The sequence below is a fragment of the Lynx canadensis genome, chromosome B3, assembly GCF_007474595.2.
Source record: "Lynx canadensis isolate LIC74 chromosome B3, mLynCan4.pri.v2, whole genome shotgun sequence".
Classification (NCBI taxonomy): Eukaryota; Metazoa; Chordata; class Mammalia; order Carnivora; family Felidae; genus Lynx; species Lynx canadensis.
In genome coordinates, this window is record NC_044308.2 from 95,792,458 (window position 1) to 95,819,491 (window position 27,034).

Sequence of the window (27,034 nt, forward strand, 5' to 3'; positions counted from 1 at the left end):
TTAATAAGAAAGATAAAACCTATTTTATTAAATCATGTCAAAAGCTATATCTCCAATCACAGTCAACTCTTATCTTATTTACACTTATAAACAATTTAATTTCTTTTACCTATAATTTGCAATAATTAAATTGTATCATGGCTATCAGATCTATTAGTTTTAGCAATAGATCATTGTTTCTTTCATTAAATATATAAGAATATTTGACCATGATTATAAGAAATTAAATGGATTCATTACTGATTTTTATTCTTTTAAATGTTTTTTAATGTTTATTTATTTTTGAGAGAGAGAGACAGAGAGACAGAGAACACAAGCAGGTGAGGGACAGAGAGAGACACAAACAGAATGTGAAGCAGGCTCCAGGCTCTGACCTGTCAGTACAGAGCCTGGTGCAGGACTCAGATTCACGAACTATGAGATCATGACCTGAGCTGAAATCAGATGCTTAACCAACTGAGCCACTCAGGTGTCCCTCTTATTTTTTTTATTTTTGATTCTTATTTAGTCATTATAAAAGCCAAAAATATATGTACCCATACAAGTTTATCAAAAGGAATATTATATATTTTATCATGTTCCTTGTGTCATAAATGACTAATTTGGGCTATATAAATTGCATAGTCTTATTACAAATGAAGTCACATATATTGTATATATTATATATGATAGTATATTGATATATTTTCATTTATAATTTATAATGAAATGAATAAACTCATTATATCAGAGGTATAACATTTCAATCTTGACTTCACAGCATCGATGTTTCAAGATGTGTGCCATTATTAGTTTCTTAATAGTTTTAATAATATATCTTGAAACATATAACACATTTATGCAAATTGATAAATGAAATCAGACTTTATGTGACAAAGAACTGGATATTTGGCTTGAAAACAAGAATTGGCCTTGCTAATTGGATTGTACTGTGCGTATTTTTCACAGATTGAATGAGCTTAATCTGCAGCTCCAATAAATCTTGACAAAAATATCTTTAAAGCTCAAAACATTTTAAAATACTAAATTAGTAACATTGTAATAGAATTAAAATATCTTCATTACTCCAAATCTGTATCATTCGAGATCTCAACAGATGACACAAAAATTAGAGCGTATGATGATAGTTTATTTACAAAGGGACTGATTAAAGAGGAGTGGTGGCATTGAGGAACCACAGGAGTAAAACAGGAACTAGGACCAGGCAGCAGTAAAACTGTCACCACCACTAAGCCAAAGAGACAAAAGAAGAGAGAGCTTATTCGTACCTGGAAAGAGAGTTAATCTTGTAGACAAGGCTTCTGGGAGATGAGCACTGACTTTTGGTTAGGGACAGTCTGGGGAAGCCTTGAAAGGGAAGGATTCTGGAGAATAAACACCCTGGACTTTACTCTTCTCTTTTAGATAATTTACTAGAGCTTCTTATTAGCTGAAGCAGAGAGAATTTAGCAGGCCTGAAAGCCCATTGACGACTTGATACAACAGAACAGAGAGAAGAGCAAAGAGAGAATAAATTTGGAGGGGCACACAGAAACTTATCCTATATAAGGAAGGCCTTTTTTTTAGTATAGCAAGGTATGCAAGATGCATCTAAGAGAAAGAATAACAGGTACAATAAATTGCCATTTGCAAATTCTGGATAAAGCATTTTTGGGTATCCCTCCTGTATTAGTGAGGGTTCTTCAGAGAAACAAACAATAGGAAATCTGTATTTTTAGAAATAGATGGAAAAAGATTTATGATGAGAAATTGGTTTACATGACCGTGGAGTCTGAGAAGTCTCAGATTCTGTGGTTGGCAAGATGGAGGCCCAGAATAGCTGATGGGCAGTTCCAGTTGAAATTTTGAAGTCTGAAAACCAGGGGAGCTAATGGTATAAATCCCAGACCAAGACTGAGGCCTAAGAGCCAGGAGCACCCAATATGAGGGCAGGAGAAGATAGATATCCCTGCTCGAGCAGAAAGCAAATTTACCCTTACTCTGTCTTTCGGTTCTATTCAAGTGCACAATGGATTGGATGGTGACCACCTGCATTGGTGAAGGCAGTCTTCTTTACTCAGTCTATGGATTCAAACGCTAATCACTTTGTTTAACAACCAACTAAAATTCGGTTATTAGGTCTCATTTTGTCATCTTTTCTTTTCTTCTTTTGGCTATCTCAACTTTATCAGCAAGTAAGCAATCCTATACTTCACTAATAATAATAATTTTGATTGTTTCTTCATAGTAGTGATGTGTCTCCACTTCTCTGTTGTGAGATTCCATTGGCAGGAACTTCTGTTATAATGAGAAATGTTAGTGATGACATGTTTCAGATTTTATCTGGAATGCCTTTAGTGTTTCATGGTTCAAAATGCTATTGAGCGTTGGTTTCAAATGGATACACATTCCTAATTTAAGAAAAGGTTTGTTTGTGTTATTGTTTCTGGTTGTTGATGTTGTTTCTTCTGGTAATTCTTCTGCCTAACTCACCCAATGTGCACAAACAAATGAGTTTATCCAAATGCATAAATTATAATCATTTTATGATTTTAAACCAAGGTTTATTATAATGATGAATTAGTCAGGGTTACACAGTCAATAATTTGTACAAAGAAATATGTAAAAAGGAGATTAATCATAGAAATTGGCTTATATGATTGTAAAGGCTAGAGGTCCCATGATCTGCCATTGGCAAGCTGGAGGACCAGGGAAGCCTATGGTGTAATTCAGTCGGAGTCCAATGGCCTGAAAACGAGGGAAGCTGGTGGTGTAAATCCCAGTTCAAGTCTTACAGCCCTAGAACCAGAAAGCTGATACCTGAGGGGAGGAGAAAGACAGCAAACCTGCTCTTCCTCTGCTCTTTGCTCTATTCAGGTCCTCAGTGAATTGGGTGCTGCCCATCTGCAGTGTTGAGGGCAATCTTCACCCTGCTGTCAACCCGAAGGCTAAGCTCTTCTCTTTTTTTTTTAATTAAAATTTTTTATGTTTATTTATATGAGAGAGACAGAGACAGAGACAGAATATGGGAAGGGGAGGGGGCAGAGAGAGAGACAGAGACAGAATCCAAGCAAGCTCAGGCTCTAAGCTGTCAGCACAGGGCCTATCGGGGGCTCGAACTCACTAACTGTGTGATCATGACCTGAGATGAAGTCACAGTTCAGCCAACCTGAGCCACCCAGGTGCCCCTCAAATGTTAATCTCTTCTATAAACACTTCACAGACACCCAGAAAATAATGTTTTATCAGCTATCTGAGCATCCTCAACTCAGTCAAGTTGATACTTCAAATTAACCATCATATCTTCCCCAAATTGAGACAACAAATGATACTAATAACTGGGTAAAAAAAATGTAATTCAGGTTGTTTCATGTTCTTTGCTTTCCACAAATTAGAAGCATTACCTAATCTCTTGCCAAATGATTTGTAATTAATAATAATTTTGATCATAGACTATTACTTTATTTTGGCATGTAATTCTGAAGAGTTCAGAGAATTTGGTGCTGTTGAAACCCTTTCATCTAAATGTTCTTTATTACTTTGAGTAATAAAATGAAAAATATCAGTAGGATGATTGTAAACTGTCATATTCTAGCAATAATCCTACTTATCCATGGATAAGTTCAGTAACTGACAGAAACTGCTTTATTAATCTCATTAAAATATTCATTTCTAAAATAGTTAATTTCATGTTAAAATTTCCTTTAAATTTGTAATATGTTTTACTAAGATCAGTTATGTACTAATAACAATTTAACAACAACCTAATCCAGAAGAAATACAGCTTAACAAAGGTTTCTTTTTTTTTTTTAATTTTTTTTTAATGTTTATTTTTGAGACAGAGAGAGACAGAGCATGAACGGGGGAGGGTCAGAGAGAGGGAGACACAGAATCTGAAACAGGCTCCAGGCTCTGAGCTGTCAGCACAGAGCCCGACGCGGGGCTCGAACTCAACGGATTGTGAGATCATGACCTGAGCCGAAGTCGGATGCTTACCCGACTGAGCCACCCCAGGCGCCCCAAACTATGTATGGTTTAATGCGTATTTTGAAAATTGTCAGTCTCGCAAAGTTTTTGTTGCTTTTCAAATCAGCCTTTTATTGACTTCTCCCCAGAACTTCCAAATTAAATTTAGGAATTCTGTAAAGTTTATATTTTAGGGAAAGCCACAAATGTAAGTTTTATTAGGTGATAAAAGCTTAATTGTACTATATTATATAAATTTGAAAAATAGTGAAATATTTTCCAACACTGATTCTTTTTTTCTAGTATTATGTGCTATGTCTCTATTCAAGGTCATGTATTATGTTTTTAAGTAAAGGTTTATTATTTCTTCATAAAGTGTTGTAGCTAAAGTGTTGAGTTTGGTTTACTCTTATTTATTTGTATTATGAGTAAAATACTTCTACATTACCTTTATAAAAAACCGGTTATTTCTCATATTATAGAACTATGGTATAGAACAAGGATATAGTGTAGAGTATGGTGTAATTTGGTCTTGCATTTTTCTGAGTTCTCTCATAAATTTGACTACCCTATACGAATCGATTTTTGTTGTTATAGTGTTTAGAATTTTATTTTAATTTTGAGAATGGTGTGTAAAATAAAGTCAGAGGCCTAGAGATATTCAGATTGCATAGAAGATTATAATCAGGTACTGGCTGACAGTTCAGGTTCTTGAGGTGGAACTCAATACCAGACGAGCTGAATGTTCTCTGCTGTTCTTGTACTCCCAGAGATCTCTGGAAGCATGAGTGCGTGGTACACAAGTTTGTACCTTTGTAAATAGTGAGAAAGACACCCAGAAAAACAAATATCATCCCAAAGATGATAGTATAATCTATAATGTACCTATATTTTCTATTTATTACTAATGACAATAACAATTATCATTTTTATTAGCTTTACATTATTTAGATGACTAAATTCTCTAATTTTCATCCTACATTTATTAGAAGAATAATGTGAATAATAATTCACAATTGGAGACATTATTTTTCACTCTTAAGGGACATCCTATTGATTCATAATGCCTCTTTCATAGGTTAAAGGTATTTTTTCTTATTCTTAGTTTGTCATAGATTGTTTTTTAAAACTCAAGAATGCATACTGATAGTTTCAAATTCTCTGGTAGCATCTAAAGATATCTTTAATATTTTTATCTTTTGACCTACTAATATATTAAATTAGCCTCATAGATGTTTAATTCTAAACAATTCTTCGATTTTACCCCCTAAATAATTAATTTTCACTTTCATCTTTGCATATCTCTTTTTAAAAAATTGACTTGAGACATTGTTATTATTACTTCCAAAATGAAATGTTTAGTGTATTTTTTATTTTTTCTTATTTTCTCATAACATTTAAGACTTTTAATTTTCTTCTGAAAAATTTCAGTTTCATCATGCAGTATTTTTATATGTTGTATTCCCAGTTTTGTTTAATGCTAATGTTTATAATATGGTTTGATTTCCTATTTAGCCCAAGCATTATTTAGAAACTAAAAAAAAAAACAAAAAAAAAACAAAAAAAAAACGGTTTTCTTTCTTTCTCTTTCTTCCCATTTTCTAATACAACATTCCAAAACTGAAAATGTGTCCTAAGTATTTTTATTCTTGGTTAATTATGTCACTGACTTTTTAATAGCAGCCTGAGAACATTCACCTTATCTAGTATCAAGTTCCAATTATTATTTTTTTTTTTTTTTAGAGAGAGAGATAGAGCAACAAGTGGGGGAGTGGGGCAGGAGACAGAGAGACTCTCTAGCAGACTCCACACTCAGTGCAGATCCCACAACCCTGAGATCATGACTTGAGCCAAAATCAAGTCGTATGCTCAACCACCTGAACCACCCAGGAGCCCCAGCTTCCACCTTATTTTTAGCAGCTCACACAAAACACCAGATTATATTGGCAAACACTGTGGTTTACTTATTCAGTAGCTGTTCTCCAATCTTGCTTACTAACAAACCTCTAACTTTGTTTGGACTCCAGTATTCCCAATCTAGGAGGATTGATTATCACTGGTTTTGCTCAAAAAAGCTACTGCATTCTCCTGGACAGACCCTTGCTCTCCCAGCTGTCCTTGCAGTTACAGGTGAACATGTGACTTCATCCTGTCCAATTAGGTTGCAACTGGAGGTCTGCTGAGGGAGCACTGGGAAAGGATAATAGATAACACCCCTCTTAGAGAATAGGGGAAGGCATGTGGAGATAGCTCTTGCCTCTCCTGCCTCCTCCCATTGAGTGAAATCTTGTGAATATGCACCTGCTGAGCAATTATTTAATATCCCAGGGAAAAATATGAAAAATTCAGGAATATTGTTGTAGGAACAGCTATCCCAGCCTTTTCTTTATAACAGACTTTCTGAATTTTAGTTGTGCTCCATGGCCACTTGGAATAAATCCTGTGTTTGCCATCTTTTTTTTGATGCTCGTCACTGTCACACCATTGAGCTGTGACTAAAAATCTGCAACCTTTGACTGTTTTCTTTCTCCCTCTTTTCTCTGATTGTTGTCTAGAATGCAGATTATATGGATCCAGCCAACACAATCCTTCTATTAGGTGAGTTGGGAATGAAAGCCATATAAAAATGGTGCGAAAAAACAGGAAGAGGCTAGATTTCCAATTCCATAAGCATTTTTCTGGTCAGAGACCACACACCTGCACTTTTATGTAATATAGATGTAACTTCCATATTTCTACTCTTATTTTTAGTTTGGGTTCCCTGTCCTTTAAATCCAAACTAATCTTAATTAATACTGATGCCAAATCAGATTTCTGATTCTTTTGAGTCACATCATGGAAAGAGTAACTACTTAACTACAGTTTTTCACTAAGTGAAATAAATATTTTCTTGCCTGTTATTTACAGGCAAATCATTTACCGTGGTTCAAAATAAAAACTTCACAGATATGTCCACAGACTTTGATAATTAGTGTTATTTGTATTGACAAATTTTCTATGTGAGAGAAAGAACTGTGCCTAACTTAGTAGGTTTGATTCTACTGGAATACATTTTGAAATAACACCATACTTGAAAACAAACTTACTGACTTATGTTGCTGATTTTCATAGACAAATCTTTTAAAGGTAATAACCCTCCTTATGAGACAGTATTTAAACTCGCAATTACATAGCTTGTTGGGGAATGTGACTAAAAACAAAAAACAAAAACCAAAACAACAACAACAACAACAACAACAATAACAACAACAACAAACGTGACTGTTGATTGACCCATGTGCTGGACCTGGGCACTCGGAGTCTTTTCATCTGCTCTCCTATCCTTGGAATGTTGGTTCTGCTTGCCTTTCTGTTCCTAGAGGCTGCTCCAAGGACAGAGCCTTCAGATGGTGATGTGGTGTTGGAAACACCTGCGTGGTACATGTGACTGAGACCAGTTAGGGTCTTTTTATAAGCTTTTACGGTGTGGAGGAGAAGTGTGGAAATCTAGTCAACTTGCTGCAGCCCTGGACAAGCCTTGTGTGTAAGTTCCCTTTGTTATTATTTTAGTATATGTGCTGCCGAAGTGAGCACTCCTTTGTTATTATTAAAACTGCCAGGGACCAATGTGGAGTGACCTGCCTCTTTCTTCAGTCTCTCCTTGCCCGTGCATATGGGGGCTAGTTTCAGGACAGGAAAGCCCCAGAGAGGGTTATAAACCTACATAGCTATATTACATATTTTTCAGCATCCTAGCAAAATGTCCTTTCAATTTGGTCCTTGGCTTCATATAAGGACCATATGTGCTTGAATTCTAATATTCAAAATTCCATTCCCAGTCATTCATGCCTTTAGTCATATATTAATGCCTAATAAAAAAAACCCAATTTTTCTCAAACATCTACATTTTAATGACATAAATAAAGTCTGTGATCCAAATGTAGAGCATCCTTTTGAGCCTCTGCATATTACAAAGATTATGGCTAGTGAACTGAGTTTAGAAAGTTAATATGTATAAAGTTAACTTGTACCTAGTTTCATAAAGAATGTTGGGGGGCTTGGCAATAAGTAGCAAGAGGAAGATGATGATTCAGAAAAGTAAGAGGTCGTTTTCTTTTCCAGCTGATTTGTATTTCAGGGTCATTCTATGTCTTTAAATTTCCAGCCTTACTACTACTCAAATATCTTAGAGCTGTGTATAGGAACATAGTCAACTCTTTCATTGCCTTGAGCATTGCTGGAGGATATTTAAGCTATTTGCTGATTTCTAGCTATGTTTTAACCAAACTTTATTTTATAAAGAGTCCCTAGACTCAACTAGGAGGCATTTTTATGCCTCCTTTGACTGATGCTTCTGGCCGTAACCCTCAGTGATTTGGTGATATTTTAAATCCTGCCTAAGTTGTTTCACTATTGGATAACCAGTGTGTAGAGCTCCTAGAATATTTGTATTCCTTTTTCTGTGGCCAAAAATTGATTTAATGGTTCCTGGGAGAATCGTATTGTGTGATGGTTCTCTTCATTCTGATGTCTGCTTTCTGTGGTTTCACAGAAACTTCCAATCCCTGAAGTTAGGCCTTCTCTACGTATCCTTCTGATACTATCCCCTCCACTTTCTTTTTCTCAGAACATGGAATTAAAAGTCAGTAACACCTGACTTTGAAACTAAGCCTATTTGTATTTAACTTAAACCAGGATACTGACTTCTGAGCCACAAGTTTTGTAAAATGCGCATTAGGATAAGTACATCAAAATGTGATGTAATAGTGCCAGGCACATAGTAAAGGTTTTAAGTAAAGTGCATTTTTTTAAAACTTCCCTTTTACTCGTATTGCAGTTATAATTAGCTCTTTTGTATTGAAGGACTAATTCATCAGGGACTTTTAATGACAAATGTAATTTTCAGTCAACATTTATTGTATATTTATACTTACATTTAATCAAGTATTTGTTTCTTCTCTTTGTTTCTGTATTACCTGGTTGTTAATTTGTAACTCAGAACTTTACCAAATAATTGGATAATTACACATTTTAATTTTTGAAAAAAAAATTATTATGTTTATTTATTTTGAGAGAAAGAGAGCATGAGTGGGAGAGGGCAGAGAGAGAGGGAGACAGAATCCGAAACAGGTTCCAGGGTCTGAGCTGTCAGCACAGAGCCCAACATGAAGCTTGAACCCGCAAGCCATGAGATCATGAGCTGAGCCGAAGTCGGATGCCTAACTGACTGAGATACCCAGGTGCCCCAATTATGCATTTTTAAAATGAGAAATGGAGTGTTGAAATACAGCAATATCAATGTTATTATATTGGGATGATTACATGTATTTTGGAATTTATTTAATAATATTTATTTTGATGACAAGCCATTTGTTAGTATTTTTATCAGCTTGAAGTTTTCAAGCTCATATTCAAGGTGAGCGTATCTGAAAATGCAGACAATATTTTATATTCAGGTTATGTCAAGCATATTGTTTTGCTTCCCTTAAGCTTTAACATTGCTTCATATAAGGTCTGAAAAATAGGCTCTTTATTATTTCAACGAATTGCAATAGTTTTCTATTATCCTAGGATTAGACTGAAACAATAAATATTTTTATTCAACAAGCCTTTTAATGTCTCCACAGTTACCTTAATCTCACCTGGACTTTTGTACTTACACTTCAGGATTCATAATCTTCTCTTAGTTCTATAACGATAGTGTTCTAGTTTTGCATATAGGGAAATACCCCTCATAGAAGATTCTCTTATCAGTTAGCCATGTGTGCTACTCATTTACTCTATATTGGATTTGTGACTTGAGGTTTCATAAACCTAGAAATTGTGTATCTTTCTGAGAAATCCCAATGGTGGGCTCTCAATAATATTGTTAGAGGGGTGTCTGGGTGGCTCAGTCAGTTAAACAACAGACTCTTGATTTTGGCTCAGGTCATGATCTCACAGTCATGAGATTGAGTCCTGCTTTGGGCTATGTTTTAAACAAAGTTTGTTTTATAAAAAGTTTAAGATTCTTTCTCTTCCTCTTCCTCTGCCCCTTCCCTGCTTGTGCACATGTACACTCTCTCTCAAAAAAATTAAAAATAATATTGTTAGGTAAATTAAATGTAATAAACTTTTAGGAGTAAGATACATTAATTGCAAATATTTAAAAAACTTAAACCATTTTGGGGTGCTTGGGTGGCTCAGTCAGTTAAGCATCTGGCTCTTGACTTCAGCTCAGATGATAATCTCACAGTTCATGAGGTCAAGCCCCATGTAGGGCTCTCTGTTGTCACGTGGAGCCTGCTTGGATCCTCTGTCTCTCCCTCTCTCTGCTCCCCCACTCACACTCTCCCCAAAATAAATAAACATTAAAAAATCTTTTATCTATCATTTTTCAAAGATATTATTGAAGAAACTAGTTAATTAAAAATTAAAAATGAAGGGGCGCCTGGGTGGCTCAGTCAGTTGGGTGACCGACTTTGGCTCAGGTCATGATCTCGCGGTCCGTGAGTTCGAGCCCCACATCGGGCTCTGTGCTGACAGCTCAGAGCCTGGAGCCTGTTTCAGATTCTGTGTCTCCCTCTCTCTCTGACCTTCCCCCATTCATGCTCTGTCTCTCTCTGTGTCTAAAATGAATAAACGTTAAAAAAATTAATTAAATAAAAAAAATTAAAAATGAAGATTTCTGCTTCCAGGTGGGATACATAGAGTTGCCAGAGAATGTCCCTCCACCCTAGCAGTAAGAACCTTAAAGTCATAGTTTCTTAAGCTCATCAAACATATGAGTGGTTAGCCTGACCTAGAAGAGAAGTGATCCATGGCTGCTTCTACACCTTGTGAAACAGAAGGGGAGGAAGAAGCATCATACCTGTGACCTAAAGGGAAAATGGTTATAATAAGTTGTTAAAGACTGTTAATGGCTGGTATGACAATTTAGAATCCCAGGGAGGCAGAGACAAAATCTGCAACTACCTGCCAACTCTTTTGCACAAGCTTCACTGAGCACTCATGAGAAACACTGTAAGCAGCACAGGGAAGCTGAGACACATTTCACAGGAGATTCAGGTGTGTAAAGGCTGCTGAAGTCTAGGGGAGGATGATAGAACTGCCCGAAATCCCTAAGCACTTTGGGTACTCATTGTGCAATGGTATGAAGATCCAGCTAACATGTGAAGGCAGGAGAAAAGTAACTGAGGGAAAGCTTCCAGCCCCTCCATGCCTTACACTGAGTCAAGGGCAGCATCTGTCTCTGCCTGGAGGAGAGCTGGAGTAACCTTAAGGTGCAGGTGCACAGAAATTTCTAAAGTGTGAGGACTGTGCAGAAGAATGGGGGGAATCTCTACAGACACTCTGGGTCTTAAATGAGCATGAGGCAAGTCCTGTGTGGCTGAGTGTGGGAAAAAGACATGAGATAAAACGCAAGGAGTGCCTGGGGGTTTAGTAGGTCATGATTTCACAGTTCATGAGCTCGAGCCCTACATTGGGCTCTGTGCTGACACTGTGGAGCCTGCTTGGGAGTCTCTCTCTCCCTCACTCTCTGCCTCTCTCTGTCTCTCTCTCAAAAATAAATAAATAGGGGCGCCTGGGTGGCGCAGTCGGTTAAGCGTCCGTCTTCAGCCAGGTCACGATCTTGCGGTGCGTGAGTTCGAGCCCCGCGTCAGGCTCTGGGCTGACAGCTCAGAGCCTGGAGCCTGTTTCCGATTCTGTGTCTCCCTCTCTCTCTGCCCCTCGCCCGTTCATGCTCTGTCTCTCTCTGTCCCAAAAATAAATAAACGTTAAAAAAATTTTTTTTAAATAAATAAATAAACTTAGAAAATAAAAAATAAAAACCTCCCCAAGGTGCATGAACATTGGGACTGTTGAGTCTGAGGACAGGAAAACAGAATGTCAGGCACTCCAATCCCACAATCCCAAGTCTATTAAAGGAAAGATTCTGAACTTACCCTCAAATCATTTGAAACCTCGCTCAACTAAATCTAACTAAAGCAACAACAGATTCTAGACCAAGCTCGACTACAGATAAGATTGACTCAGAAGGGTGAAAGAGCTCTTTCTGTAGGCATAAACATCATTCATCTATATCTTTTAAAAAATTGTCTGGCATTTAAGAAATATTTATTAGACAAGTGAACAAGAAAGAAAATGAAACCCATAACCAACAAAGAAGCAGTCAAGAGATGTTGGGATGATCAATCAGCAATTTAAAAGTAACTATAATAAAAATGTTAGGGTTTCATGGAAAAGGCCAGCTCTCCTAAGGTAATTGTGATAAATATATTAAAGAATCTAGAGCAAAGGCAGATGACAAGCATAAAAAATGGGATATATTATCAGAGGGATAGATATTGTCAAATAGAGTAAGAACTAAAAATTGGAAATGAAAAATATGGTAACAGAAACAGAATTCATCTGATAAGCTGATCAAGAGACTGAGCTGAACACAGCAGGGAAAAGAATCAGTGAATCAAGGTCCTTAAATATAGGTCAGTAGAAAGTGTCCAAATTGAAATACCAAAGGTAAAAAGAGTTAATAAAAGAGAACAGAGCTTGCAAGGTTTATGGGACAATATAAAATGGTTTAATATCTCTATTTGGAGCCCAAGCAGGAGAAAGGAATGTAGTAAAAAAACAAAATAAAACAAAACAAACAAAAAAACAATTTAAAGAAATAATGGCAAAAATTTTTGCAAAATTGACATGACATCAATTCAGAAGTTAAGCATAATATATATGATGAAACTACACATAGGCATATAATACTTAAACTACTGAAAACCAAAGGAAAAGAAAAAAATAGGAAAAACCCCTAGAGAGAAAAAGACATTACAATGGAATAAATTTAAGAGTATTGCTGATTTCTTACTAGAAATGATTAGAGGCAGATTTTGGAATAGCATCCCTTCAGTGCCAGAAAAATTAATGTCATGCACAAGGATTTCTATATTCAAAAATATCCCCTCAAAATAAAGGTAAAATGAAGACTTGTTCAGGTAACTAAAGCTCAAAGAATTTATCACTTGCAAACCTGCACTACAAGAAATGCTAATAGAAGTCCTTCAGGCTATAGAAAATGAAGTAATAGAAAACACTAGAAAAAGAAAATATATAATTAAATATAAAAAAACATAAATTTAAAAATAATCTAAATATTTACACCTATGTCCACCTATGTCCTATGTATTTATATTAATATCAATATCTATCTCTTTAAATATCTTTAAGCACCACTTTTGAAAGTAAAATAACAAAAGATTGTGAGACCTGTAACATATGTAACTTATATGATGAAGCCACAGAGGATAGGAGGCTGGTGATTTGAAGTATACTGTTGTATGATTCTTGCTTTGTTTATAAAGTATTAGATTATATTTGAAGGTACACTTGCAAAATTAAAAATGCATAAAAGAAACTACAAAACGAATAACACAAAAAGACATGACTAAAAAGTCAACAGAGGAGATCAATTGGAATACTAAAAATATCAATTCACTAGAGATGGCAGGAAAAGATGAACAGAGTAAGAAAGAGCAGATAGGCAAATAGGAAACAAATACCATTTTAGTAGACTTAAACACAAACATATCAATTATCACATTAAAAGTAAATGTCATTTGGTTCCTCCAGGAAATTCATCCAAGACAGAGGTAGAAGTTCAAAATATTTACTCATGGTAATACCTGTGAATAATAAAAGGGAGAGTCATTAGGAATAAGTAAGAAAAGCCTTCATGTTGCCAATGTATGTTTAATACCAGGAAAACTAGAGATAAAAGGAAAATGAATTGGGTAAAAAGAGCTTCAGATTGTAAAGTATCATTTACTTCACATCATACCAAGGGCAAGTGCAACATGACTTGTTGATGACATTGACCTTCATTAAAGTAGTGATTGGCAGGTTTTTCCTCTATACAGGTATTCCCTCCTTTTCTACACTCTACTTTAAAATTTTATTTATTATTTATTTATTTATTTATTTATTTATTTATTTTAGAGAGAGAAAGAGCGAGTGCATGAAGGGGGAGAGGGGCAGAGAGAGAGAATCTTAAGCAGGCTCCATGTTCAGCACAGTGTCTGACATGGGGCTCAATCTCACAATTGTGAGATCCTGACCTGAGCTGAAATCAAGAGTTAGATGCTTGATAGACTGAATCACCCAGAAGCCCCCATTTTATTGAAAGTAAGTCATTGTTTAGTACAACCCACATTTAAGGGGTGTGAGAGAGCTAAGGTCCAGCTCCTTGAGAGAGGAATATTTACATAAATTATTTGGAATTGTTAGGTAGATTAGATTTGTCTCTTATCCTCCATTTGTTTATTCATTAAATTACTTATTTACATCAATATGGACTCATGCATATTTCTTTTATATTTTGTGTTATAATCAGAAAGGTAACGGGGCGCTTCGGTGGCTCAGTCAGTTAAGCGTCCAACTTCAGCTCAGGTCACGATCTCACGGTCCCTGAGTTCAAGCCCCGCATCGGGCTCTGGGCTAATGGCTCAGAGCCTGGAGCCTGTTTCCGATTCTGTGTCTCCCTCTCACTCTGCCCCTCCCCCGTTCATGCTCTGTCTTTCTCTGTCTCAAAAATAAATAAACATTAAAAAAAATTAAAAAAAAATAAAGGTAACTAAAGTACTACGTTATTATTTTTTTGTGCAAATTATTTCAGCTTTGGCCACTGGGAGCTCTTTCGGATTGGCATCTGTGTCCCTTTGGCAGGTACCAGTGCTTTTGGCTTTTTGATTATTTCTTCACATTTTAGCACTACAAGATGCTCCAGGTTCATTTTATATATTTCCTGCCCCATCTCTAGATTAAGCCATTTCTCTGAGGAGCTCTGAACACATTTTCTTGGAGAATGGTTTTAGGAAGCAAGACCTGGGAGTCAGATAGGCTCAATTTTCTGGGGTGTTGTTGCTTTCTAGGCCCTCTCACCTGAGACAACTAGAAAATTTATGTATGTACTCATGGATGTACAAATATCTACAATTATTCCTCTATGCTTCTGTATTCGTATAAAGCTAAGCATGGGTTCATATTAATCTCAGACTAATCAATCCATTACCACATGGCTCACTTTCATCACCCTTCCCCTTGCTAATATGTAACTTCCCTCTCTAATAACGGTAAACCTGACTCACAGCATCCATCGTCTGTTTATTATTTGTTGAAAACGACTATACAGACACAATTTTTTCGAAATTGTTAACCCACGCCCCTGAGAGAAACAACCAGAGTACAGTGTTTACGTAAAGCTTCTTTTATCTTTAGTCTGATAGTTTCCAATCAGACACAATTTCCAAAGTTACTTAGATCAGCTCTTTTTTCTGCCTACCCATTTTGGTGAGGATATGCATAAATTTTTTTTTTTAATTTTTTTTTCAACGTTTATTTATTTTCAGGACAGAGAGAGACAGAGCATGAACAGGGGAGGGGCAGAGAGAGAGGGAGACACAGAATCGGAAACAGGCTCCAGGCTCTGAGCCATCAGCCCAGAGCCCGACGCGGGGCTCGAACTCACGGACCGCGAGATCGTGACCTGGCTGAAGTCGGACGCTTAACCGACTGCGCCACCCAGGCGCCCCATGCATAAATTTGTAATGTAGTCAGAATCTTTTGTTGGGGTATTCATTGCATTTGATATGTTCTTCTGGATATTTTTTTTAAAAATGTACATATATTCAAGTTTACTTTTGTGCTGTAATAGTCTATGGGTTTTGACAAATGCATACCATCATGTATTTTGAAATGAAAAAGAAATACCATTTACAAAAGTACAAATAATGAGGCACTCAAATGTAAATCTAACAAAATACGTTAGCATAAGTTTTAAAGAACAGAAATAACATAATATGTTCCCTGACCACATGGGAATTAAAATAGAAGTCTTTAACAGAAAGATATTTTGAAATACTCAACTATTTGGGAATTAGATGAAACACTCTAAATGACCCATGTGTTATATAAAAGAAAAAATCACAAGAGAACTTAGAAAATATTTAGATATGAATGATGGTAAAAACACAAACATCAAAATTTGTGGAACACAGATAAAATATTCATTACAGGGTAATTTAAAACTTTAAATCATTATGTTTAAAAATTAAAAATATGTAAAATTTATGAACTGTGCTTGTGAGTTGGAAACTTATGAGCTGGGAAAAACATATGAGCTGGAAAAAGTAAAGTTAAGAGTAGAAGTCATTGAAACTAAAAATGGGGGTACCTGAGTGGCTTAGTCACTTAAGTGTCTGACTCTTGATTTCAGCTCAGGTCAGGATCTCATGGATCGTAGGCTCAAGCCCCGTATCAGGCTCTGTGCTGACAATGTGGAGCCTGCTTGGGTTTCTGTGTCTCTGTGTCTCTGTTTCTGTCTCTGTCTCTGTCTCTCTCTCTGCCCCTCCCCTGCTCTCTTTCTTTCAAAAAAAAAGAAGAAAGAAAGAAGGAAAGAAACTAAAAATGAATAAATAGTAGGGAATATCAAAGTGAAAAGCCGATTCTAAAAAAAATTAACAAAATTTGGAATTCTCCAGAGAGCAAGAAGCCATAAATTACCAAAATAAGGAATGAAACTATGGATACCAACACAGATTTCTACATACCCTAACAGGATAATAAAAGAATGTAATAAACAATTTTGTGTGAATAAATTCAGCAATTTGTATAAAATGGAATAATTATCAAAAGACATAATTGCTATAACCCAAAACTGAAAATATCAATAGCATTACATATATTAGAGATACTGAATTTATTGAATTTTTAATTATGAAATTTCCCTAGAAAGGTAACCCTAGGTCCATTAGGCTTCATCAGCAAATTCCTAGCACTTAAGGAAATTATAATAGTAACATTATATAAATTATTTTAGAAAATAGAGGAGGAAGAATATTTTGAATTTATTGTCAGGCAAGTATATCTTTGATTCCAAAACCAGACAAGGATATTCAAGAGATAAAATTACAGACAAGACCTCCTGAATAAGAAGCAAATATTCTTTAAAAAATTAGCAAATTGAATGCAATAAGATACATTATACATGATAAAATATATTACTAGAAAATGTGATTTATCTCAAGAATCTAAGATTCATCCAATGAACAACAGTATTCAAAAATAATTTAATGTAACCACCACATTAATTTTAAAAAGGAGAAACATCATGTAGTTACTTCAATTGTTTAAAAAATAAGGCAAAATTCAGTATCTGCTCATGGGACAATACCTCAGCAAACTATAAATATGAGGAAATATCTTTAAATGAAGTGATTTAAAAGCTCTCTAACTAATATCATACTTAATGTGAAACAGTAAATGCTCTCCTCCTGAAATTGGAAACATAGCAAAAATTTTTTTTTTTTTCAATTTTGAATTCTACATTGTAAGGAGATGCTAGCTAGTATAAGGCAAGAAAAAGAAATGAGACCTAGAGACCAGAAAGAAAGAGTAAATGCCTTTCTTGCATGACCTATTATTATATATGTAGGAAATCCTGAGAAATCTAACAATAGCAAAAATACTTACAAGAATTCAAAGTGAATTTACCAGTGTTTCAGGTCACAGTGCACATACACAAAAGTTAATTCTCTTATGCAATCAATTAATTGGAAAAGAAAGAAATCTCCAAAATACCCACTAGAAGTAGTAAATGAAATCAGTAGCAATTCAGGTCACAGCATCAATATCCACAAATCAATTGAATTTCTATATATTAGTAATGATCAATTAAGAAACAAAAATTTGAAAAGTACCTTTTTATAGTATCATTAAAAACATGGAATACTTAATTATAAATTTAATGAAAAAATATGCAAGACTTATTCCCTGAAAACTCACTGTTTAGATTCTAATGAGAGCATTTTAGGAGTGGAAGAGAAATGAAAAATGACTTAATAAAATGGAAAGATATACCACGTACAAGATGAAAGGACTTTATATTTTAACATTTCAATTTCCCCCAAATCGTGGTGTAGATTTGATATCATTTCAATCAATATCTTAGCAAGCATATTTGAAGAAATTGACTCACTGTTTCCAAAATGTATATAGAAAAGAGGAGAAATAATTTTGAGAAAAAAAGAGATTGAAGAACTTACTTTCAGGATTAACTATAAAACTGCACCAATCTTGATAGTCTGATATTGGTGAAAAAGTAGACCATAGATGAATAGAACAGAAGAAAAATTAAAAAAAACCAGCCTATACAAACCTTCAAATATTCTTCAAATTACAACCTACTTACTTCTACAAACTTCTTATTCTTCAAATAAAATAGTAGCCAAAGCAAGTCATTGTGGAAACAAAAACTCTTTTCAACAAATTGTGCCAGAACAACTGTGTATCCATATATATATTTTAAAAAGAACCTTGACTTCTACCTCACTGCACACTCACAAATTAATAGAATTCATATAACAGACTGTGTAACAGACCGTATAACTAACATAAGAGCTAAAAATAAAAGCTTGCTGAGCAAAAAAAAAAAAAAAAAAAAAAGAATATCTTCATGACATTTTTTTGTGGAAGCTCAAAAGCATCGCTGGATATTTTGCTGCCCTACATCAAATATCTCCTTGGGGCACCTGGATGGCTCACTTGGTTGAGCGTCGCACTTTGGCTCGTGTCATGATCTCAGGGCTCAAGGGTTCCAGCCCCGCATTGGTCCCTGTGCTGACATCTCAGAGCCCGGAGCCTGCTTTGGATTCTGTGTCCCCCCCCCCCCCCCCCCCGCCCAACCCCTGCTTGCTCTCTGTTTCTTTCTGTCTTTCAAAAATGAATAAACAGTAAAGAAAAAATTTTAAATCAAATATCTCCTTGTTTTATAAAAAAGAAGATAGAAGAGAGGCCCTTCCAGGGTAATAGATCCCAAAAGATATAAATTGTTCAAAGCTGTGCCTAAAATACAGTTGTAGGAAATGGTTTATACATAAACATGGAGCCATTTAGTGAAAGAAAATATAAGAACTGATTTTAAAATGTACAATATATAAAAGCATGCACCAAAATATAATTTTAGAAGTCAACAGTGACTTGTTTATTTAAAATTGAATCTCTGAAGATATGTATAAAATTTTGGTTACTTAACAGAACCCATTTCTTTTTTTATTTTTTATTTTTTTTTAACGTTTATTTATTTTTGAGACAGAGAGAGACAGAGCATGAACGGGGGAGGGTAGAGAGAGAGGGAGACACAGAATCTGAAACAGGCTCCAGGCTCTGAGCGGTCAGCACGGAGCCCGACATGGGGCTCGAACTCACGGACCGCGAGATCATGGCCTGAGCCGAAGTCGGACACTTAACCAACTGAGCCACCCAGGCACCCCAACAGAATCCATTTCTGATAGAAGTTGAAGAATTGTTACATGAATAAAGTACTAGTTAAGCAGAAGAATGATAAATTACAGTTTTATTATTAAAATTAACAAAATTAGGTATAAAGAAAATTATTGAAATTAGTTCAGATGGAGAGGACTATCATTGGAAAAAATAGGCAGTATGATTTAAACAATTTTATCTGGACATACATAAAAAATAACAATATTTCTAAATTTTTGGTAAATTTTCAAATGTTAAGTCAAACACAATAAATCGAATAATCAAAAATTAAATCAGCAAATATATCAAAATCTATGTAAAGTCTTTTTCTTGGTGTCCTATGAATGGCAAAGGGCATGAAATATTGCTCTGATATCAAAAAGCTCACATTCATGGGGCGCCTGGGTGGCTCAGTTGGTTGGGCGTCCGACATCAGCTCAGGTCATGATCTCGCGGTCCGTGAGTTCGAGCCCCGCGTCAGGCTCTGGGCTGATGGCTCAGAGCCTGGAGCCTGCTTCAGATTCTGTGTCTACCCATCTCTCCGCCCCTCCCATACTCATGTTCTGTCTCTCTCTGTCTCTCAATAATAAATAAACGTTAAAAAAATAAAAAATAAAAAGCTCATATTCTAACTGAGAAGAAAGACACATCAAAAGAGAGGTTTTGTTAAGTAACACATGATCAGTTCTTCCTGCTTTGTATGCACAATTGCTACTGTAGGACATAAGATAAATATGTTTGAACTATGGTGTCTGGGAGATTATTAGTTAAAAATAAATAGAATAATAACAATTCACAGACTTCTTAGTTTTTTCTCTTCCCTGAGCTTAGGAATGAAGCTTACCATAACGGGATTCCTGATTTGTTACCAATCCCAACTAGGCGTCAGACTGCCAAACTGTGGCCCTGAAACAAATCCAGGGGGCAGCAATATGTATCCAGACATTTACTCTCAATCATGGCAATGAACTGAATTCTTAACATCCTTTCCAACAAAGTAATCCAGGAAGCCAGCAAGCTAAAATTTGTCTCATTACACAAAGATATTTGTCTTAGAGATTATAATGGAAATATAGGTTTTGTTTGTTATAGACATAGCTCATATATTCTTTTATTGTGGACTGATTTCACCCTCTTCAACTTGCAATACATGCACAGAAAATGGGCTAGAAAAAAAGACCGAAGAACTGATTATAGTGTTTGCTCTTTCACTGACTAGTTGTTTGAACTTCTGAAAGTCACTTAACCTCAGTGAGACTTCATTTATTTTTCTAAAAATTAGAAAGTAATGATCTCAGGGTGCTATAACTAAAATTTAAATAAGATAAACACATGAAAACAAGCATATGTTCATAATGCCTTGTCTATCTCAAAAAACTGTATCATGACTGCAATTTAATTTAAGCAACTCTGAGGTTACCTCAAGGTTGTGTTATCGTCTTGCTTTGTCTATCTGTAATGCAAACAAAATTTATATGTGTCGCGCTTGACAGTTTCTATTCATCTGTAACGAATATATATGCAGTACTGTTTTATTGAAATAATCTTTGTTATGTCTTTCATGTAAATAATATCTATTTGTAACAGCTATTGATATCAATAAGACAGTTGCTATTTAAAAACAAAACTATAACACTCCTATATTTAGCACCAAGTTATTAGGAACGGATATTTCAATTTGTTCTAATATTTCCTGTATCTAGGTAAAAATTTGATTGTATGGAGATAATGTCTTTAATCAAAAACAGTGTTTCTATTTGTGATCACGTTAGACCAATATTGGAGGCTGGTATTCCCTAGAGAGAGTGCATTTCTATAAGTCATGTGAGGAATGTCTGTAGAACGTAGAATCAACATTGTGGTGATGATAGTTATATCATTAGCAGGTTTATCTTCAAATATACAGAATTTAATAAAAAAGTTTCACATATTTTTCCTTCTGTGTAAAATCTCACACAAAAATCTGAAGCAAACTTCACAAAAGTAGAAAACAATAAAATGGGTAATGGATTTCATTTTCCTGTGCAGGCCAGTGCTATCCATGCATGTAAAACCAGAGCTGAATTTTCTTGGTTTGAAACACCCCATCACCGATTTTCATACATTACACTAAGCCACCATAAGTCAAAACCTGCATATTTGCAAGTCCAATGACTCTATGATGCTGCCAGCAGTGAACAATGCTGATTAAAGAGCCATATGTCATTTAGCGATTATTTCATGACACAATGATCATTTCAAAGTTGTTAATGCAACAAAAGAAGGATTTTCATAAGAAGAATACACTTTTGAATACTGTTTTATTCTCCAGACAAATTCCCATTTATTGTTCCCCCCACCTCCCAAATCCCATGGGACAAGTCAATATGTAAATAAGTCATTAGCCAAAGGGAAAGGGAAAAAAAAAAAATCCCCATACTCGGCGCTAATAAGATTTCAGATGGGCTCCTAGTAATAAGCATATGAAAATGATAGATATATTTTCTACTTCCTCCAGGGAATTTCTATTTGACCTACTTGCAATGCTACGTTGTTAAGTATGTTTTCTACACATGAGTCTTAAAAAAACGTTAAGGGAGATTTGGGAAGCTTGTGATTTCTAAATGCATTAAAAAAGAAGTGAAATAACTCAAGCTGAAGAGGGTCAGTCAAAATAAAAGATGGGTTTTTATGAGAGTGTGGGGGAAACCCAAGTAAAACCTTTTTTGGTGATCATATTAGCATATGATAATTTAAATTCCTAACAACATACATCTCATACGTATGACAATTTGTCATTCCCAGGAATCCAAAGCAGATAGAAAAACTGGAAGATAGAAAAAATCGTCTAAAGACAAAAATATGGATCTCCAGAGCTATCCCGCAGCTAAGACCACTTGCAATCAAGGCCCTTCTTGAAATGACAGCCAGCAGGTGAGAGATGTGAGTTAGAAGAGCAAGTGGGGGTAGATTCCTCAGGCCAGACAATGCAGAAGTGATTGCTTCACCGGAATGTTTTGGAACTGTATTTCACTACAAACACGCAACACAGCCCAGGGCGGTGCCAGATTCTGTCGACAAAATGATTTGACATTAAACTCCTCCAATACAGAGCAGATTTTCAAGAGACAACACACTGCCATCTAGAACCTACACACTTTTATGGTAAAAAAATAATAATAATAATAATTGCGACCTGTGTTCTTTTTCCTCTCAGTTGACCCCATTTGAAATATGAGAAGTGTTTTGTGGAAGTCAAATAAGACTCTTGAGAATGATGTGAGAATTTAAATAGCTTTGTAGGTAAAGGGTGCTAGTGTGTCACATATAAAGTATGTATACATATGTATAGATACTGTATAGTAGTATAGAATATGTGACAGGTCATTAAAAATTGTCATAAACAGGAACAGTGTGGGAAAGACGCAAGTGACTTGGACACATTCAGTTTATGGTAAAGCATGTCTCAGAAGAGGAGTGGGACTTAGTGCTCAACGACAAGCAGTGAGACAAGTCTGTTGGGCAAAACAGGAAGATGATTCAAGATTACAGATGTGCTAATTAGGATGTTTTCAGCTATCTTTCATTTCTCAAAAATTACTCCCGCTTGGCTTAACCCTCTCACCCACCTGAATGAAGTCCAGAGGGTTATTGTTTAGCTTGACTGAGATCTTTTTTGTGTGTATTTATTTATTTATTTTGAGAGAGAGAGAAGCATAGAGAGAGACAGAGAACAAGTGGGGGAGGGACAGAGAGAGAGAGAGAGAGAGAGAGAGAGAGAGAGAATCCCAAGCAGGCTCCACCAGCTGAGCCACCCAGGTACCCTTGCTTGACTAAGATCTTGAGCTCATGCTGAATCATGAAAGCCAGAGGACTCATGTCCATTTATCCAGTTAATGTGTTAAAATTTCATGCCAACTAAAATATTGATTGATAAGCTACCCTTTTTGTGTCCTACAATGGGCCAGGGACTGTATTAAACTCATAACCCAAATAATATTTAATTTTTGTAAAAACCTTTGACCAACTTGAATATTTAATCACTGTGGTGCCTGGGTGGTTCAGTTGGTTAGCATCCAACTCTTGATTTAGGCTCAGGTCATGATCTCACAGTTCGTGGGATCGAGTCCTGCATGGGGCTCTGTGCTACCAGTGTGGATCCTGCTTGGGATTCTTTCTCTCCCTCTCTTTGCCCCTCCCCAGCTCATAATCGTATCTTCTCTCTTTCAAAATAAATAAGTAAACATTAAAAATAAATATTATTAACTATAATGTAATAATCTTATTATAAAAGTATGAAATCTTTAAAAGTATTGATAAGAAAAACACGAAAAAACAAATATTCTCACACACTTTTAAGCAGAAGACAATAGAAAAGTCAGAAGTAACACAATGATTATTTTTTTTTAATTTACTTATTTATATTTGAGAGAGAGAGAGTGCATGGGGCAGAGAGAGAGGGAGAGAGTATGAGGGAACCCAATGCAGGGCTCCATCTCAGGAACTGAGATCATGACCTGAGCTGAAATCCAGTCAGATGCTTAACCTACTGAGCTACTCAGGTGCCCGAATAACACAATGATTTTTTTACAACACACAAATTATGAGCCATAGGACAACATTTTTGTGGAGGAATCAAGGTATGTTAATAATACTTCCTGTTTATTGAGCACTTAGTACACACGATATCTGCCAGTTCTTACTATATACCAGATACTGTTTTAGGCACTTACATATTATACTTTACTCAATCCAAATAACACCTGTATGGAAACAGATTTGTTATCCCTATTTTCCAGATAAGCAAAGGGAGGTTATAGATATTTGATAACTGGTTTATGTTCACACAGCCAATATATAGAGAGACAAGTGTTTAAATCCAGATTTCCTTGACTCCAAAATTTTTCTATCTACTCAGCTATATTTTTCTTCAATCTCATAAGTCATCTTCAAACTCAGAGAAGTATGTACCTCTAAGGCTGTTGCTCTCTGAGGGTCTATTAAGTAGTGAGGATCTCAAACTAAGACTTAATTTAAACCTTAAACTTATGTCTAATCCTAAACTTGGCTCTTTGGCAATATCAATGATCTCGATAAAGCCCTGCCATTTCAGTTTGAGAGGAGAAGACAGGATCTTCTGGTTAGAGAGTCTCATGATGTAGTGCATATCCACATATACATTCAAACTCTCATCTCAGGACTCTGAGTCATAATAGGTAATAACCCCAGAATTGCGGTGTCTGGATACAACATTTAATTTTCTCCGAGGATACATGTTCATAATGGATCATCAGGGGGCTCTGCTCCACAGCCACTCAGAGACCATCAGGAGAGCATGGTCTCCTGGGTTACTCAGTTATTTATTTTTACTGGCATCAATTTGGTAGGTTCACACAAAGTTTTTTTTTTTTCTCAGATAATATAGACAGTTTAAATTTTTTTTCTTGGACAATATAGACAGTTTAAATTTTATGTTTATGGCAATGTTGTACTACAATACTTTACAAACATTATTTAGAGTTATGTATAAAATAAATCATTTAAATAGTCTGAATAAATTACATCTCAAATTGTGTTAATTTTATAGGATATGAGGTTATCTCATTGTTTTAATGTGCATGTATTGGCGACATTAAACATTTAGATCTTTGTTATTTTAGTGATATTGAAACTTGTGCTGTTACTTTTTAATGAAATTAAACATTTTGAATATATTGCATATGTTTGGTTGTTCAAGCACATTACTTTCCAGAAGTCACTGTAATGAGGTGTGCCTTAACAGGCAGATGTATGTTTTCTCTGTTCCACAGCAATCAATAAAAACTGCAGGGGACTTGAATGCAAGGGTTGGAAATGACTTAGTAAAAGGCATATTTGTGGAGAATCTGTTCTGGAATGTTTGTTTGCCTAGGGTCCTCTTGTTATAAAAAGCCCCTTTTTTTGCAGTATAAAATGTTTTAAAATTGCTTTCAGTTATTATTTTTAATTATGCAAAAGCAAGTACCCCCAATGTACCTGTTTGCAATTGCAGTTAATTGACATTAAGGTCTTTGTGTGTGTGTGTGTGTGTGTGTGTGTGTGTGGATTTTTTTACTCTTGTACACTGTATATGACTTGTTATTTTCTTGATTCTTGCTTTTAGTTTCCTTACATTAGATTTTAATTATAAATGTGCATTTATTTTTCAGAATTGTGTACCTACTTTCTACTATACATCTTAAATGAGACTCTTTGATCCTATTAAAGAATTTGATAATATACCTAGTTTATAAGGTCAGTAATCAGATTCTCCTCTTCTTTTCTCCTTTTTAGCCAAGCTAATTGCTTTGTTATGGCCAAAATAGGCTGTTTCAATTCCCTTCTTAATTAGTTTCTCCTTTTATCTCTAAAAATCATAGGTATTGCTTTTTCCCATATACTTTCTACCTGTCACTTTCCTTCTTTTGTCAGTGTCACATAAACCAAAATATACACACAGCATCCAATTTGTAAGTATTTGTTTAAATTTTTTTTAATGTTTATGTATTTTTGAGAGAAAGAGACAGAGTGTGAGCAGAAGAGAGGCAGAGAGAGAGGGAGACACAGAATCCAAAGCAGGCTCCAGGCTCCAAGCTATCAGCACAGAGCCTGACACATGGCTCAAACCCACAAATCCCAAGATCATGAGCTGAACCAAAGTTGGACACTACCCAGGAGCCCCTGTAAGTATGTATTTTTAAGATGGAATATGATAGAGGCTGTTTTGAAATTTTACTAGTATTTTTTTCTACAAATTAATTTCTTAATAAAAATCATTTTGGACTCTCCATTGAGTGAAAGAACTTTATAAATATAAAGAACCAACAAAAAGCAATTATCTAACCTCATGATGTTCATAGGCATAAATAGAATCTTAAAGCATATCATAACAATACTAAGAACGAGGAAAAAAGATAATTTTACTCATCTTTCCCCTCTTAATATTAAAAATCTTTTTTTGTTTCCTCCCCCACAATGGTTTTGAGAGACTGGTGAAATGTTGAGTTTGTGGAGAGGAGGAAAATGATAAACCAGAGAGTGTGATAATGAAGATAATCAGTTATCTTGGAGACAATCATTTTTTAATATTTTATTTTTTCTTTTTTTTTTTTTTTTAATTTTTTTTTTCAACGTTTATTTATTTTTGGGACAGAGAGAGACAGAGCATGAACGGGGGAGGGGCAGAGAGAGAGGGAGACACAGAATGGGAAACAGGCTCCAGGCCCTGAGCCATCAGCCCAGAGCCTGACGCGGGGCTCGAACTCACGGACCGCGAGATCGTGACCTGGCTGAAGTCGGACGCTTAACCGACTGCGCCACCCAGGCGCCCCAATATTTTATTTTTTCTTAAGTAATCTCTACACACAACAGGGGTCTCAAACTCACAACGTTGAGAATGAGAATCACATGGTCCACCAACAGTGCCAGCCAAGCTCTCCTTAAACACAATCTTAAATTTTGACAGATAACAGAAACTTACCCCAGCCTGCCCTCACCAGAATATTTTATCTTGTTTTTTTTTTTTTTTTGATTCTTCAAAAATAAATCTAGGCATATCTTTTTAAAGGATAAGAATTTTGCCTAAGAATAGAATGTGGAGTATTTTAGGTACTAGAGAACCGACAGCAGAATCAGAGGGAGGATTTGATTATTATTCTGTAACATTGGAAAATTACTCTGTGGTGGGAAATTTAAGGGAAGATTATTGGGAAAGAAGCTGTGGAAAGGAACACTGACTGGACCAATTAGCAAAGTAAAACTGCAAGAGAAGTTGGATAAATCTTCACAGAAGCAAGTACTTAAAAGCCTAAGTATATAC